This window comes from Monodelphis domestica, chromosome 7 (assembly GCF_027887165.1).
Source record: "Monodelphis domestica isolate mMonDom1 chromosome 7, mMonDom1.pri, whole genome shotgun sequence".
Classification (NCBI taxonomy): Eukaryota; Metazoa; Chordata; class Mammalia; order Didelphimorphia; family Didelphidae; genus Monodelphis; species Monodelphis domestica.
Genome location: NC_077233.1, coordinates 143,874,056 through 143,891,912, shown reverse-complemented (window position 1 = coordinate 143,891,912; position 17,857 = coordinate 143,874,056).

Here is a 17,857-nt window from a genome sequence, read left to right as displayed (position 1 = left end):
AGCAGGATTCCTTTCTCTTCAGCTGGTATCACCAAAAGGCCAGAAACCTGATGTAAAATCTCCAATCCAAGGTCCTTCAGGAGAGAAGTGAGTTTTCTGTTGGGACCTTAGAATCTTTACCCAGATCTTGACCCTTAGGCTCCCATGTGACTCTCTGTCACATGCTCCTGTCAATCACTTGAAAGTTTGCATTGCAAACTTCTTTTGCAGTGTCCTCTTCCTACTCCATTCCCCCCTTTTGCAGGAAACAAAAATCTTGTTGGAAACATGCCAAAATAACAAACAATCTACACTCAACTATATTACTCTAATACTAACCTATTCTAGGGAATTTAACAAGGAAAAAGTAAAAGAAAAAGGAATTAAATAATGAACAAGTACAAATGTCAAACAGAAGCAAAAGCAAAACAGCAAAGAACATCAAACAAAAGATGAACATAACTTCCATGCAAACATCAAACTCAAAATACTCTTATCAGCTAATACAGAAAATTGTACTACTATTGCAATACATTAACATTAAACTTAGAGAAAAAAAATTTTAAATTACAATAAACACATTGCATAAATTTTACACTGAAAATCAAACCAAACTCACTTATGCAAATACATGTAATAATCAATATAAGTGAGCTGTGTACATAATTTACTTATATATATAAATATAGTGCATACATATAATATAGACATGTATGCTATACATATGCACATATATACACTTATGTACACTTCATATTTACATATATTTTACATATCTACATACACTATAATACAATTAATTTATAAGCCTATTATATACCCTATTTGCATATTTATTTACAATTTTGTTTGATTTGTGATGTCATATGTTGTTTGTGTTGTGTAATGTATGATGTAGTGCAAATCAGTATCTAATTTTCTTATCTTATTTACTTAATTGTACCTAACTAATTCCTATCTTCAAAATTCTTCTAACTGGATTTCTATACCTAAACTAAATCTAAGTATCTAACTACATTTTGTTAGTAACTAACTTATCTATAGCTAATTATAACATTGTTAGTACCCTAACTATACATTGTTTACTCCTTTAAGTAGTGATTCAATGTAACCTAACCATGTTTATGTTTTGTGTTTATGTTTTGTTATGTTGTTACTTTTGCTATGTCATGTTGTTTTGCTATTTTAATGTTAGTGTTACTGTTATGTTGGTTTTATGTTACTGTTGCATGCAATATACTTACCCCTACTTCTGATCTTTCTTTCTCTTTTCTTCTCCTTCTTGAATAATTACTTTTCTGCAATTTCATAGTAGTAAATATATTTTGTGTTTGTATTGTAAAAATGGAGATATGAACCCCAGACTTCAATCCCCACAAGTCCTTGGTACTTCCCAGAATTCCCTATAATCTTGCCTGAGTCTCCACCTGGGCGGAGAACACAATTTAGTATTTAAAGGGCTCTCTGCCTCCCAAGAGGCTCTCTTCTTCCTCTTCTAAGCACACACATTTCTCTACTCGGCATGCAAGATGTAGTAAGTAAAATGTGAATAGGCTAATCAGCCCTAGGCACGTGCTTTTCTTATTCTGTATTTCTTTATCCTTGATTTCTAATAATCTTTAATAAATCTAATAAAATATAATATTTTTTCAGTAGAGACTAATTTAATTTTTATAGTATGTGAATAAATGCTATGTTATTTTGTACATTACCCCAAAGTATTAATTCATTAGTCCATTTATCCTGTAATCCTCTTCATTGTAAATTTCTCAAAGTCTTTTAAATTTATAAATTTTCAGTCTTTTGACACTGTCCATTAATTCCTGAATTTTCCTCTTCATCTGCATTGTCCTCCTATATCCTCTTCCACAGGAATGGTCCTCTCCTTACTGATCTTTTTGACTGCAGACTCAATTTGATTGGTGATTCTAACTTTATGCAATATCTTCATTTTCTTCTTCTTTGATGATCTGTACATTTTCATTATTAATACTATGTATTAATTTTGTACTAATCATGTACTAATTTTATATGTGAACAATGATACCATGAATCTCTACCCAAAATTTTTACTGAAGATGGAGAAACTAACACAATAGTGTAGTGACCTAACCATCTTTCTTGTGTTGCTGATGTTTTAGCAAAAATTTTTACATATACCATATCTCCTGGTTTGTAATTATGCAGAGAATAATCCAAAGGACCAGTTTGAATTAATACTCCCATATCATGTAATTCTTTTAGTCTTTGTTGTAAAGCACTTAAGTAAGAAGCAAGTTGACAATCTCCTCCTAAGAAAGATGTATAGACTGTTTTACAAGTTTTTGTCTCTAGTGGAGTATGGCCATAGAACATTTCATAGGATGATATATGTAAATCTGCTCTTGGTCTCATATGTAGGTAAAACAATGCTATGGGAAGAATCTATGGCCATTTGAGATGAGTTTCAGCACAGATCTTCCCCACCATAGTCTTTAGTTCCCTATTTACATGTTCCACTTGCCCTGAACTTTGTGGATGTTAAGGAACATGATATTTTGGTGTTATTCCTAGATTCTCATAGACTCTTTTTAGGATGTCTTGATAAAATGTGATCCCTTATCAGAGTCTATGGTTAGTGGAACTCCAAATCTAGGTATACTTTCCTTAATTAGCACTTTCACCACAAAGCTAGCTGTATTTGTATTTGATGGAAAAGCTTCAGGCCATTTGGTTAATCTGTCAACAATTACTAAGCAAAACTTGTATCTTCCAGCTTTTGGCATGCTTATGTAATCAATTTGTAGACTCTCAAATGGACAATATGCTAAAGGTCTACCACCTAAACCTTTCTGTCTGAATGCCCCTTGATTGAATTTTTGGCAAACAGAACAGCTTGAGCAGATCTTATTTGCTACAGTACTTATTACAGGAGCTACCCATTGTCTCTTTACAGTGTCAATTATAGCTTGAGTACCAAAATGACCTTTTATGTGAATGGCTTGACACAAATAGGTATACAGGTCTTTTGGTAACATCAGTTTTCCAGTATCTGCTAACCATATACCATGTTCTTTTCTTGCTCCAAATTTCTCCTTCCATTTTTGTATTTCTGAGTTTATATAAGCTTTTTCTAAATCATCAGATTCTATAGATGATAAGTTCATGACATACAGAGGAGCATTTCTAGCTGCAAATTTCTCAGTTATATCAGTTTTATGATTTCCTTTAGCAACTGAGACTCTGCCATAAGTATGACTTCTTCAATGGATTACCACCAGCTGTTTAGGCTTCTGGATAGCATCCAACAACTCAATTATTATTTCTGCATGAGCAATTGGTTTTCCCAATGCAGTAATAAAACCTCATTGTTTCCCTATCTTTCCTGTAGCATGACACACCGAAAAAGCATAACTGGAGTCTGTATACACATTTGCACTTTTACCATCAGCAAGAAGACATGCTTGCTTTAAAGCAACCAACTCTGCACATTGAGCATTAATGTTACTAGGTAATGATCCATACCACAGTGTCTCAAATTCTGTGACAACTGCAGAACCTGTACATTGAATTCCATTACACAAATAGGAAGAACCATCTGTGAATAAAATCAAATTTGGATTTTTTATTAGAGTGTCTTTTAAATCCATCCTTGGCATACCCACTAGATCTACTACTTCTACACATTCATGTAATGGTTCACCATCCTTTGGCAAATCAGGAAGAAGTGTAGCCAGATTTAATACACTATATCTCTTCAACTCGATGTTTTCACTACTTAGGAGTATAATCTCATACTTAGATATTCATTTGTCTGAATATAGTTGAGTATGAAATTTCCTCATTAGTGCTTCTATTTGATGTGAACAAAATACCACCAATGGACATCCCCAAAACTAAATCCGATGACTTCTGAACTAACACAGCTGCAGTAGCTACACCCCTTAAACAAAGAACTGTACCTGCGGCAATTGAATCTAGCTGATAATTATAGTATCCAATTGGATGATAACTTTTTCCTAAAGTCTGTGTCAGTACACCAGATGCAATTCCTTTGGTCTCATGCATAAATAATTGAAAAGGTTTAGTATAGTCTGGGATTCCAACAGCTGGTGTAGATAAAATCTCTTCCTTAAGCTTAATTAAGGCTTTCAGATATTCAAAGGTTCTGATTCTATATTCCTGGTTAGATCTGTTAAACATTTAGTAATTTCACTATACACAAGTATCCATTTCCTACAGAAACCAGTTGTTCCAAGAACAGCTCTAAGTTGCTTCTTGGTCTTAGGTGCACTCAGTTTCTGGATATCAGCTATTCTTTTTTGATTGATACTTCTGTAACCCTCTGACAACACAAAACCAAGATATTCAATGTAAGGCAATACCCACTGAAGTTTTGCCTTAGAGATTTTATGTCCACATTTATATAATTCAATCAAAAAAATCTTGCTATCTCTTAAACACACTTTAGCAGATGGAGATGCTAGGAGGATATTATCAACAAAATGTACTATTTTACTCTCTTTGAATGTTATTGTTTTAAGGTCTCTGTTCAAAATTTGTGAGAATTGATTTGGACTATTGCAATACCTTTATGGAAGATGCATCCATGTCCATTGTGTTTTCTCCCGTGTGAAGCAAAGGTCTTTTGAGAATCCTCATGAATTGGAATCGAGAAAAATGCTGAACATAAATCTACCATGGTGAACTATCTTGCTTGACTTGGGATGAATGAGATTAGAGCAGCTGGACTTGGTACTATAGGATGTGCCTTTATTACATGATCGTTTACAGCTCTCAAATCCTGGATGAATCTGTAGTCAATTCTGCCATCTTGATCTAGCTTTTGCTTTGTTATTGGAAATATGGGTGTATTGTATTCTGAGAATCATGGTATTATGATCCCTTGTTGAATTAGAGTCTCAATGATAGGTCTTATCCCTTCTATAGCTTCTTTACTTAATGGGTATTGAGGAACACAAGGAACTGGTCCTTCCTTACTGACTAAGTCAGGTCCTTCACTGTTACTAGAGTAGCTGATTTCAATAGGCCTACATCTGTGGAAGACTTTGACCATAAGTCTTCTGGTATATCCTCAGGAATAGGATAGATAGAATCCAACTCATTCTCTGTGCTGTCTGAATCTAAGAACAGCAATGGAAAAGCTTTCAGATTCTTCTGGGAGTTGTAATGATATATCCCCAGTGTCAGTACATTGAATCGTTGTTCATAATTTACAAAGCAAGTCCCTCCCAAGAAGGCTCACTGGACATTCTGGCATACAAATAAATGCATGTTCCTAAAAATCAAATAAAAGTCCTAAATTTATCATTTTAGGTTGTAATTTTGCTATTCTCTCTGGTTTTCCAGTAGCTCCAATCACTTCCATAGTACCAACAGCTTTATAATCTTTAGGAAGACTTTGAAAAACTGATTTACTGGCTCCAGTATCCACCAAAAGATCATATATCTGATCCCCTATAGTTACAGAAACATAGGGTTCAGTGCTATTTGGAGGTTGGAAGGTTTCGAGAATTGGTGCAAGCACAGTTGCATCAGTACACAGCTCAATCATTTCCTGTCCCTCCCGCCCCCCAAGTCTACATCTGTTTGAATTACATGACTTTCCCAGGATTTTGTGTCATCAGTTTTTATATTACTCTCATTGGTCCTTAAATTCTCCATCTTAGTATCATTGTTCTCATTTACAATTTCATTATTATTATTTAGTTTATATTCTTCATTAATTTCTCTTATTCTACATTCATCAGGATTTTCTATTAAATTTATATTACAATGTTCTTTCTCTGTACAATTATTTACACTAATTATATCCTTCTTTGATTCAATTAATTCATTTGTATCGCCATTGTGAAGATTGGAGTTATCTATCTCCTGATTATAACAATGAAGATACTTAACTCAACTCTTCCTTTATAATAAAGCTAGAATTGTAAGCTACTGTCTATTTTTAGATTTTATCTACAAAAAGGTGTTAAGTAACTACAGAAGGTGAACTTAACAAAAGAGGTGTTTAGGAACCCCAAAAGATATAATTTAACCAGAGAAGGTGAGAACTAAAGAGTGGGCAGCCCTGGAGAAAATCTAACCAAAGAAGGTGAGAACTAAAGAATGGGCAATTCTGGAGAAAAGCAACTGCTGTGATTGGTAGATGTGAAATATATGGGAGGTGACACAAGAGAAAAATATCTTTAAACAGAGGACCAAAAGGCAGAAGATGATTCATTTGGATTCAAACATTCAGATTAGAATCATTCATTCGAACTCAGACACAGTAGTATGGAGATTGGGGCACTGACTCTGAGGAGTGACTAGAAGACAGACCCTTGAGGAACGACTGGAAGACAGACACCCAGACTTCTTTTAGACTCTCACCGTTGGTGAGTCAAAAGCTGACTTAGTGACCCCGTCTTTCTGGAGCTGTGAAGCCTCCAGATAAGGCCCATTTTCTGGAGACTCTCTTCTCCCTACTGGGACTCAGAAATTCTAACTGAAATCAGAAGAAGCCAGAGTTTTCTCTGTTTCTCTCATTCCTTAATATCTTCCTTCTATTGTAAATATTGTAAATAAACTACCATAAATTCCATTTACTTTAGTAATTCATTTTGGGATTTAGAAATTAAATCCCTGGCAACCACCTAATTAATAATATATTTGAGTCCAAACAAAAAATTTAACACCATCTACCTTATTTTCATTACTCTCAATTTCATTTATCCTCAACTCATTTTCATTTATACCACACTCATTTCTTGATTCATTTTCATTTGTCTCTAGGGGAAACCTTCATAAGACACTTGCACCCTTGTTCTGATCACCTTTTACTACCTGGCTGTACTTTGGTCTAGCTCCAGAATTTACCCATGATTGCATAGTATCTAGATCTGGTTTTTGTTGGCCCTGGCAGCAGGCATTTCGGCATTGATTAACATATATGTTTGGATTGTTATTATTGTTATTCCATCTGTTGTTACCATTATCATTATTATTCCAGTTATTATTGTATTGTCTATTAAAACCATTATTCCTATTAATTTGCCTTCTGACGTGATTTCTGAACCTGCAGTCTCTGTACAGATGTCAGACCTGATCACAAAAGAAACAGCCCTTAGGACCTGATCTCCTTTCACTAGGCCGATAGGTATTATTATATTTTGGCTGTACAGATCTCAAAGCAGCCACTGCCTTTACTTCCTTAATTTCACTTTCCTTTGCTTTCAATTCAGCTTCCCTTCATTTTCTTTTCAAATCTTCAACAATGGAATCTCTATCATCAGCATTTTCTTCTGGATCATTCATCAAATAAGTAGTCTTTCTCCTTAACTCCTCCAGATCGAGCTCTTCCCAATCTGGGTAATTTGACTTAAAGAATTGTCTGACCCTTGGAACTGCATTTTTCACAAATATACACTTGATGTGGGCAATGGTGCCTTCTTCAAGTGCATCCTTTCCCAATAGAGTTTTAGCTTCCTCGATTTTCCTTTCAAGGAAAACCACAGGTGCTTCCGACACTTTCTGCTTTATGGCCTCAAACTTGGACCAAGCATTAGGCCTCTTTGTATATCTCCCCATAACTTCCAGTATTGCATCCCTCACTTCAATAAGCATATCATATACCCCATTGTCTGCAGTATCCAGTTTCAAATTCTCTGGCCATGATTGTAACAGAAGGTCTGATCTTGTCTCCTCTATAAACTTATTTCTTTCTCTCTTAGTTAGGACCTCTTTCATTAGGAGAGAAAATCATTAAAATTAGGGTCATATAATTCAATTGCCCTATGCATCTCCTTAATAACTTTATTGGGCTCATCACTAAAATTTGGAGTTCTCCTTTTAATAGACTCAAGGTCCTCTGGGGAAAATCTTTTGTGAGTTCTAACTTTATGCACCTCATTCTTTGTAACCACTGGCAAGTCTCTAAGGGGAAATAGATTAACTATTCCTGCTGCCTCTTCCTGCTCCAACCTATTTAGCCTTTTACCATTATTGCTTATACTGCTGTTATCATTTCCACATCCAAGGTTTATAGTAATGTTATTCATAAAGTGTCCCATTGTATCCAGTTGTTGTTTCATGTGCATGACCATAATTTTCAAGTCAGAATCCCTTTTAAACCAAGCAGTTAGATCCTTTAGCTGATTTCCACAAACACACAAAGAAGCATGAGACTTGCACAAGACACACCCACAGATAACAGTTAGGGGAACATAGACCATTATATCACTTAACTTAATGTCTATTACAGGTTTCATACAGTCCATCTGAAATACAGAATGACAAAAGTTTGGGTGGGAAAGTGAAAATATAGCATAAGAAACACACATTATATATTCACAGAACAAAATTAACATATTGCTTAACATGCCTGATGACATGTTAACATCCATTGGTACAGTAGAATTTAATACAATGTTATTACAATGTTCTTTATACATAAAATGAATAAGGTGTTACAATTTTTCAAATTAAAAAACTGTAATAGTGGGATTTTGTTAGGGGAAAGGACAAGAAGGAAACATATTAAAATCAGGTTTATTTTTGGGAAAGGGAAGAGAGAAAAGTGTAAGGAAAATTATTACAATTAATTTTAAACCCTAATTTTTATAAACCTATCTTAACCTAACTTATCTAAGCTAAAAACATTAAGTTTCCCCAACATAAAATCTCACAAATGGAGTCCAATCAATGGGCCAGGATCTTCAGATGAAAACTGTCCAAAGCAGGTCCATTGAGTCTTTAGTCCTTTGTTCTAGCTGCCTGCAGCCAGTCCAAGCAGGATTCCTCTCTCTTCAGCTGGTATCACCAAAAGACCAGAAACCTGATGTACAACCTCCAATCCAAGGTCCTTCAGGAGAGAAGTGAGTTTTCTGTTGGGACCTTAGAATCTTTACCCAGATCTTGACCCTTAGGCTCCCATGTGACTCTGTCACATGCTCCTGCCAATCACTTGAAAGTTTACATTGCAAAGTTCTTTTGCAAACTTTCTCTTCCTATTACAATACCATACTGTACACAATGGAAATGCAGTACACCACTACCACTTGTGCAAGTTTGCCAATGTGAGATTGTACACTATTGACTGATGGAATGGAAGGCAACCAACCACAGTGTTGTGTCTGTATCCTGGGTGCTGATTGGCTTAGTGACTATAGCATCAGTCTGTTTGCTCTCCTGCTACTTTGGGAATTTTCACCTATCGTGGGGGTCTCTGGAATGTAACACCCAAGATAGGTGAGGGATCACTGTAAAACTAAAAAGAATAGGAGGAAGTTACAGGGAGACAGATATTTAACTTTAAAAAATATGTTTTTAAAATTCTGAATTGAAATATCAACAAAAATGAGTATTTCCCTCCAAATAGCAGAACATAAAAAAGGAGGTTGTACTTGAAACTGTGGATATCTATTATAAATAGCTTGCTTTGTAAACCTTGAAATTTCTTAGACTTATGAATGTCGGAAATTTCACCATTGGGAAATTTCATACTTGGAAAAAATTTCCTACTGATAGTAAGAACTCTATTGGAATGTGAAACCCCTTGGCATGGGAGGATCCTTCTCCTCCCTACTTAAGACTACTTTAGGACAGAAACTTTTTGCTAAACAATGGAAAGGGCTTTGACCTATGCTTAAGCATAGAACAGGAAGTTCTTTGAGTCATGATTGATTTTAGAATTGCTACAATAGAGATACTTGGAATGACAGAACCAGGTCTTAGAACTTACAATCTCTACCCTACTCAGTCTAACAGGATTTAGGAAGGGCTGTAGCATAGATCAAGATTTAATTATTTGAGAATATAACCTACAACAGACATGTGCAAAGGAAACAGACCTCTGGGCGGTCCTGGGTTAAGCTAGAGCCACCATTGGCACAGGGGAGACATCGACAGTGATTGGTAGATGTGAGAACTGAGGGGAGGGGACTTAGATGGTTTCCTTAAAGATAGCGGGGTCTGAGGAGAGAGGGAGGAGGTTTGGCTCTTAGGAGGTTTTGCTCTGAGCGAGGTGGCTCTGAAGGAGGACTGAGGAGGTTGCTCTGTTGGAGGACCAGGAGAGAAGGCTGGCTCTGAAGGAGGAGAATTCCCTGGAAACATTTCTTGAAAGGAGGCTCTCTTGAAGGTGGAGCCTGAGGTTGGCATGAGAAGCCTTACCTAGAGAGATCTTGGGTGAGTGATAAAACCAACTGATTGATTTATTCATTCTTATTCCTTTCTTACTTTCTCTCTTTTTCTATTGATTAATCAGTGTATCATAAATTAAATTTCTCTATAAAACCCAGTTGGCTTGGGCATATTCATAAATTGGGAATATATTCCCTGGTGACCATCTTATATTTATATAAAACCAAGACAGTAGAAAACATATTTCAGCGGTCATAATTGATATATATATATATATATATATATATATATATGTATATATATATTTCCCTTGCTCCCAAACATTTTAATTATCACAGCTTTTATTTTAAAGGGTGTAATAAATTCAACATGTTACTTTCAAAGATGTACTACTGGTCTGTGATTCTTTCTGGTTTTCCTTATGTTCTCTGTGTATCAAAGATCTTTCTTTTCCTTTTCTTTCTTTTTTCGCAATTCTACCCATAGCTCCTTCTTCCTCCTCAGTCCTCTCAAAAATGAAGGGGAAATGATTGTTACAAACAGGTACTATCAAGCAAAAAAAATTCCTTATTGGTTGAGCTCTCAAATAAATGTTTCATTCTGCAACTTGTATCTGTCACATCTCTAACAGGACATCAACCAACAAATCTTATTAAGTATCTATTATGGGTCATACACCATGCTAAATACTGAGGATAGAAAAAAAGGTAAGGGCTCTGAAGGAACTTACAGTTTCATGAAGGTGGCTTCAATTTCAAGTTTCTTCACTGGCACTCCGAAATTGTTCTTGCTTATTACACTGTTCAGAGTTCTTAAGTTTTGCAAAGTTGTTTGTCTGTATGATGCTGTTATTATTGTACAATAATGTTCTTCTGTATCAGTCCACAAAGTCTTCTAAGGTTTCTCTGAAACTATTCCTCTCATCATTTCTCAATGACATATTAATGTTCCATTGTATTTATATACCATCATTTCTTCAACTGATTCCTAATTGATGAACATCCCCTTAACTTTCAGTTCTTTGCTTTGACAGAGAACTATTATAATTATTTTTTGTATATATGTGTTATATTCCTCTTTCTTTGATCTTTTTGGGGTATAGGTCTAGTAATGGTATCAATGAATCAAAAGGCATGCATAGCTTAGTAATGTTTGGGATTCCAAACATGTTACAAATCACTTTCCAGAATGGCTGGACCAATTAGTCCATCTCCATACAATATAGAACTCCACCAACAATGCATACTATGACTACTTTCCCACACCCAAGGAGGTACATTTTGATTCGATTATAGAAAGACCTTCCTAACAATCAAAACTATCTCCAAATAGAATGGGTTGCTTTGGAAGACAGTCTTCCAGTATCAGTTGTTTGACCACTTCCTAGGGACATCGTCAAAGAGATTCATATTCATTTAAAATTGGACTAGATGACTGAATTCCCTTCCAATGCTATGATTTTATGATTCTGTCTTTTATTTCAACTAGTTTCTGCCCTTTTGTCCCTCCTGGGGTGAGAGAAGGGTGTAGAGTTTTTCTTGTGAAGGCCCCTGGCTGGGCTCCTTTCTTACTCAAGCTGACTTCCTCCCAGTCTTTCCTGTTCCTCATTATTCACCTATTTTTCTCTCATAATTCTTGCGTTTGGCTATTCTTTGTGCTGTTCCCTTTATCTTTCCCTCCATCCTTTCTATCTCCTTTCATTCTCTTTCTCCTGATCTCTCTATTTTTCCTTTGTATCACTCCCTTTCCCCCATGTCTTTACATCACTTTTTTAAAAAGTCTTCTTTGCCTATGCTTTTCTCTGTATGTCCGTGTCCCCCCTCTCTTCTTGGCTATAGCTGTCTATCTGATTGATTCTGTCTCTTTATTCACAGACTTAGGGCTAGAAGGGACCTTTGATATCATCTAGTCCAATCTCTTCATTTTAGAAGTGGGAGAATCACAGTGAAGGCAATGCAAATTGACTTTGCCAAGATCCCATAACTAGTTAGTTTCCTATTGATAGTGGGAACTCTATTGGAATGTGAACCCCATTGTCATGGGAGGTTCCTCCTCCTCCCTTCTTAAGATTACTTTAGGACAGAAACCTTTTGCTGAACAATGGAAAGGGCTTTGACCTATGCTTAAGCATAGAACAGGAAGTTCTTTGAGTCATGATTGATTTTAGAATTGCTACAATAGAGATACTTGGAATGACAGAACCAGGTCTTGGAAAATACAATTTCCACCCCACTCAGTCCTAACAGGATTTAGGAAGGGCTGCAGCAAAGGATCAAGATTTAATTATTTGAGAATATGACCTTCAACAGACATGTGCAAAGCCACAGACCTCTGGGCGGTCCTGGTTTAAGCTAGAGCCACCATTGGCACAGGGAAGACATGGACAGTGATTGGTAGATGTGAGAACTGAGGGGAGGGAACTTGGATGGTTTCCTTAAAGATAGAGGGGTCTGAGGACTGGGGGTGGTTGGTTGGAGAGGTTTTTGCTCTGAGAGATGGTGCTTTGAGAGTTGGCTCTGAAGGAAGCTGGAGGTGGAGGCCCCTGAGACTGTTTCTCCATTTTGGTCACGTGAGTGATAGGGACTGATCTCTTTTCTTTGCCTCAGCTATCTAAGGGCTTGGGCCTTTTGGCCCAGCCTAAACAGAAGGGGTATTTAAGCCCTATTCCCTTCTCTCTCCTTTTTCTCTCCCCCTCTCTCTCTCTCTAATTCCTTTCTTCCTCCTGTTTGTAATTTAACTCTATAAAAGGTTGACTGCTGACTTGAGTTTTCATTTAGGAATTACATAGCTGAATTCCTTGGCGACCTTAAATTAATATATATCAGTCTTTTAAAGTGATTTCCTTGTCACACCTGGACACACCATCCTCTGCAAGAAGCCAACCCAGCTGAGCAGTGGAATAATTCATCCATCACTGATGTTAGATCAATGAAAACCTTTAGGAGGAAGAAAAGATGAGGCTCTGTAGTTCTGTAGTTGTAAATTGTCTTGGTTACATGTATTTTCTCCACATATGTCTTACTATCGCTATAAATTTGTGCCCATCCTTCCTTCCCATGGACTCTGTGTATTTGAGGGAGAGTATACTCCAGGTTTGGGGAGAAATACTATTCTTTCTGTGTCACTTAAAGAAATGCTTTAGCTAAATAACTGAGTCTAGTGGATAATTGTTAGAGGTTATAACACTACTGAGAACTCATGAACTATTAGCTAGAGTTACCCCTAGAATTCTGGAAGTAGCAATAGTTGTATCTCTAGTTACAGTTGTATCTACCAAACTACCAAAGTCAGTACCAGTAGATATTGAGGGAGTGACCAGGGGTACACTGATACTTTTTTTTAAACAATATATTCTCTGAAAATGGGATACTCTTTTACGTTTAATCTGCATTTTTACCATTTTCCCCATCACTGTGGGACCAAGTCCAGCCCACTGCTTGTTTTTGTACCACCTGAGTTAAGAATGATTTCCTTATTTTAAAGTAAAGTTTTATTGTATTTAAAACTATAAAAATGATTTAAGTTTCAAGACCATATAAGACAAGAAGTGGAACAAATTAAACCCTCAGACCATAGTTTGCCAGTGTATAAATGGAGATTTTGAACCTTTGAACTTCCCCCAGAAGTCCCTTAGTATTTCCTAAAATTCCCTTTTGTGTGGTAATTTTGCAAGTGGGCTGGATTAGCACCTTTTTAGCTAGTTCTTTTTTTGCTTTCATTATTATTATTTTTTTAATAATATTTTATTTGATCATTTCCAAGCATTATTCATTAGAGACAAAGATCATTTTCTTTTCCTCCCCACCCCATAGCCGACGCATGATTCCACTGGGTATCACATGTGTTCTTGATTCGAACCCATTGCCATGTTGTTAGTATTTGCATTAGAGTGTTCATTTAGAGTCTCTCCTCTGACATGTCCCCTCAACAGCTGTAGTCAGGCAGTTACTTTTCCTTGGTGTTTCTACTCCCACAGTTTGTCCTCTGCTTATGGATAGTGTTTTTCTCCTAGATCCCTGCAGATTGTTCAGGGACATTACACCACCACTACTGGAGAAGTCCATTACGTTCGATTATACCACAGTGTATCAGTCTCTGTGTACAATGTTCTCCTGGTTCTGCTCCTTTCACTCTGCATAACTTCCTGGAGGTTGTTCCAGACTCCATGGAATACCTCCACTTTATCATTCCTTTTAGCACAATAGTATTCTATCACCAACATATACCATAACTTGTTCAGCCATTCCCCAATTGAAGGGCATCCCCTCATTTTCCAATTTTTGGCCACCACAAAGAGTGCAGCTATGAATATTCTTGTACAAGTCTTTTTCCTTATTATCTCTTTGGGGTACAAACCCAGCAGTGCTATGGCTGGATCAAAGGGCAGACAGTCTTCTATCGCCCTTTGGGCATAGTTCCAAATGGCCCTCTAGAATGGTTGGATCAACTTACAACTCCACCAGCAATGAATTAGTGTCCCTACTTTGCTGCATCCCCTCCAGCATTCATTACTTTCCATAGCTGTCATGTTAGCCAATCTGCTAGGTGTGAGGTGATACCTCAGAGTTGTTTTGATTTGCATCTCTCTGATTATAAGAGATGTAGAGCACTTTTTCATGTGCTTATTAATAGTTTTGATTTCTTTGGCTGCCTTGGCCATTTATCAATTGGAGAATGGCCTGATTTTTTGTACAATTGATTTAGCTCTTTGTAAATTTGAGTAATTAAACCTTTGTCAGAGGTTTTTATGAAGATTGCTTCCGAATTTGTTCCTTTCCTTCTGATTTTAGTTACATTGGTTTTGTTTGTACAAAAACTTTTTAATTTGATGTATTCCAAATTATTTATTTTGCATTTTGTGACTCTTTCTAAGTCTTGCTTGGTTTTAAAATCTATCCCATACCAAAGGTCTGACATGTATACTATTCTGTGTTCGCCTAATTTTCTTGTAGTTTCCTTCTTTATGGTCAAGTCAATCACCCATTTTGAATTTATCTTGGTGTAGGGTGTGAGGTGTTAATCTAAACCTAATCTTTCCCATACTGTCCTCCAATTTTCCCAGCAGTTTTTATGAAATAGTGTATGTTTGTCCCAAAAGCTGGGTTCTCTGGGTTTGTCGTATACTGTCCTGCTGAGGTCACTTACCCCAAGTCTATTCCATTGATCCTCCTTTCTGTCTCTTAGCCAGTACCAAATTGTTTTGATGACCGCTGCTTTATACTATAGTCTGAGATCTGGGACTGCAAGGCCCCCTTCCTTTGTATTTTTTTTCATTATTTTCCTAGATATCCTTGATCCTTTGTTTTTCCAAATGAACTTTGTTATGTTTTTTTCTAAATCAGTAAAGAAAAATTTTGGAAGTTCAATGGGTATGGCACTAAATAGATAAATGAGTTTGGGTAGGATGGTCATTTTTATTATATTGGCTCGTCCTACCCATGAGCAGTTAATGTTCTTCCAATTGTTCAAGTCTAGTTTTAGTAGTGTGGAGAGTGTTTTGTAGTTGTGTTCATATAGTTCCTGTGTTTGTTTTGGAGATAGATTCCTAAGTATTTTATTTTGTCTAAGGTGATTTTGAATGGGATTTCTCTTTCTAGTTCTTGCTGCTGGGCTGTGTCAAATATTTTTAAGAGAGATTTTCATTTAAGTTAGTAAGTTTTCAAGCAGATTTTTTTTAAGCTGACCGTGGACTCCTAGTTTAGAAGGCTATTACTAAAGGTTTTTCCCATGGAAGGGCAATTAGTCCAAATCAGTGGATTTAAAGTTAGTTTTAGGGAATAAGCCGACTATTTTCCTTCTTTCTCTTGACCCAAAACACCAAGGAGTACTCTTTCTATCATGTGCAAATACGCTAATGTTGTCCCTTGCAGTTTTGTCCTTGGGGAAGAGAAGAATAGCTCTTAAAATCCTTTTAGCAATCCCCCCCCCCCCAAAAAGTCTCTTTATCTTCCAGTCAGGGTCTCCTTTTGTTTAACTTTTATTTAAGGAGTAAACTTGTTACAAAGCATAACTCACTCTATGAAAGAGCAGTGCATTACCTATCTCAAGCAACTCAAAGTTTTGGAGTGTCTTTTCTTCCTATTGTTCCTGGGTGCAATGGTCCTTGTGCTTAGTTTGAATAATCCTGGGATTCAGAAGGGAGATTTATCTTCCTACACACCTTTGGCATTTGGGCCTGCCCAACCTCTACAATACATCCAATTTGAGATTCCTCCATGTTATGTTCAGTGTAGAATTCTCCCTCAGTAAGACAAACTTCAGAGCTCTGACTAAAGAAATGTGAATGGATGATAAATACTGGGGGAGGGTAAAAAAACTTAATGAGATCTGGAGGTGAATTTTAAACCTTTTCAGACTCTATTGTTTTATTCCTTGCTAATCAAGTTTAGTTTATTTCCCTCCTTAATAGTGAATAAGTCTATTCGAATTATAGTAATGGATTTTTTACTTCACTACCTATGCTATTGCTGATTGCTTTAAGGTTTAATTCTTTAAAAAGTTTATCTGTATTAATCTAATAAATATCTTTGTTATACTGAATCATTTTAAACTACTGTTTTGCCTATATTGATCTTTATTTTATACCTTCACTGAAGAACAAAATATCATTGTATAAGCCCATGAACATCTTGCCCAACCCCTTGTCACTAGATCCATAGAAGATCACATGTTGCCTTAAAAGCCTTTTCTGCCTTTTTGGCTTGTTATTGGTCACATAGATGATGATGGATGGACTTCATCTAACTAGTTACAATTGTATATAACCATTGGAGAATTTAATGAGCCAAGAATTTAAATTATAATTTTAAGGAGTCTTCAGAAATAATTTTAGACAACTAGTAGTTTCTGAATGGATTATATACATGTATATATATATATATAAAATGTTATATTAAAGGTTGAGAACCAAATAGAAGTTCCTGCTAGAGAAAAAAGCTTTATATAAAACAAAGCCAAAAGGAGCTCCTACATACATACTCTTCAGTTTAATTTACTTCCACCAGAACAATCTAGATTTCTTGATGATGTTATAGACTTCAAATAGATTTTCCTCAACAATGCAGAGGTTTGGTTTTTTCTAGACTCTTCTGCCAAATTTTGAAATAATGGCAGTAATGACTTTATTTAAAAATATTTTTGCCAAGGTTGAAAGAATTGCTGCATCTGTAAAACTTGTGACAAATATCCATCAATTCATAGCTTTTTAAGCAACTTATGTGAAATATGATAGTGGATTTGTTTGCTATTATCTTTAACTGGGCTATTATGAATTTTGGAGACTTTGGTATTTTCTTTGTGCATTATCTACTGTACTACTGTATTACTGTTTTATTCTGAAAATCATTTGCACTCACACAGTGGTTCATGGCCAAGTTAAAAAGGCAATGGGTCTTATTTTTATAATGTTTGCTAATTTCAGAAGTATATATACTCACTCACAATGAAAATTTAACAACTGGCTCTCAGGAGCCAGCACACCTCTGAAGCAAGCCCATAGTGGTGTGATAGTAGAAAAAAGCAATATACTAGGAGTTAGGAAACCTATATTATAGTCTTGGTTATACCACTAACTATGTAACCTTGAGTCAGTCATTTAACTAAAATTGTAGAATATTGGGTAGGTTAGAAGGGACCTGAAGGGTGACGTACACTCACCTGTACCTGAACAGGAATTCTTTCTATAATATCTCTTGAAGAGTTTAGGGGAAGCTAGGTGGCTCAGTGGATTAAGAGTCAGATCTAGAGAAAGGAGGTC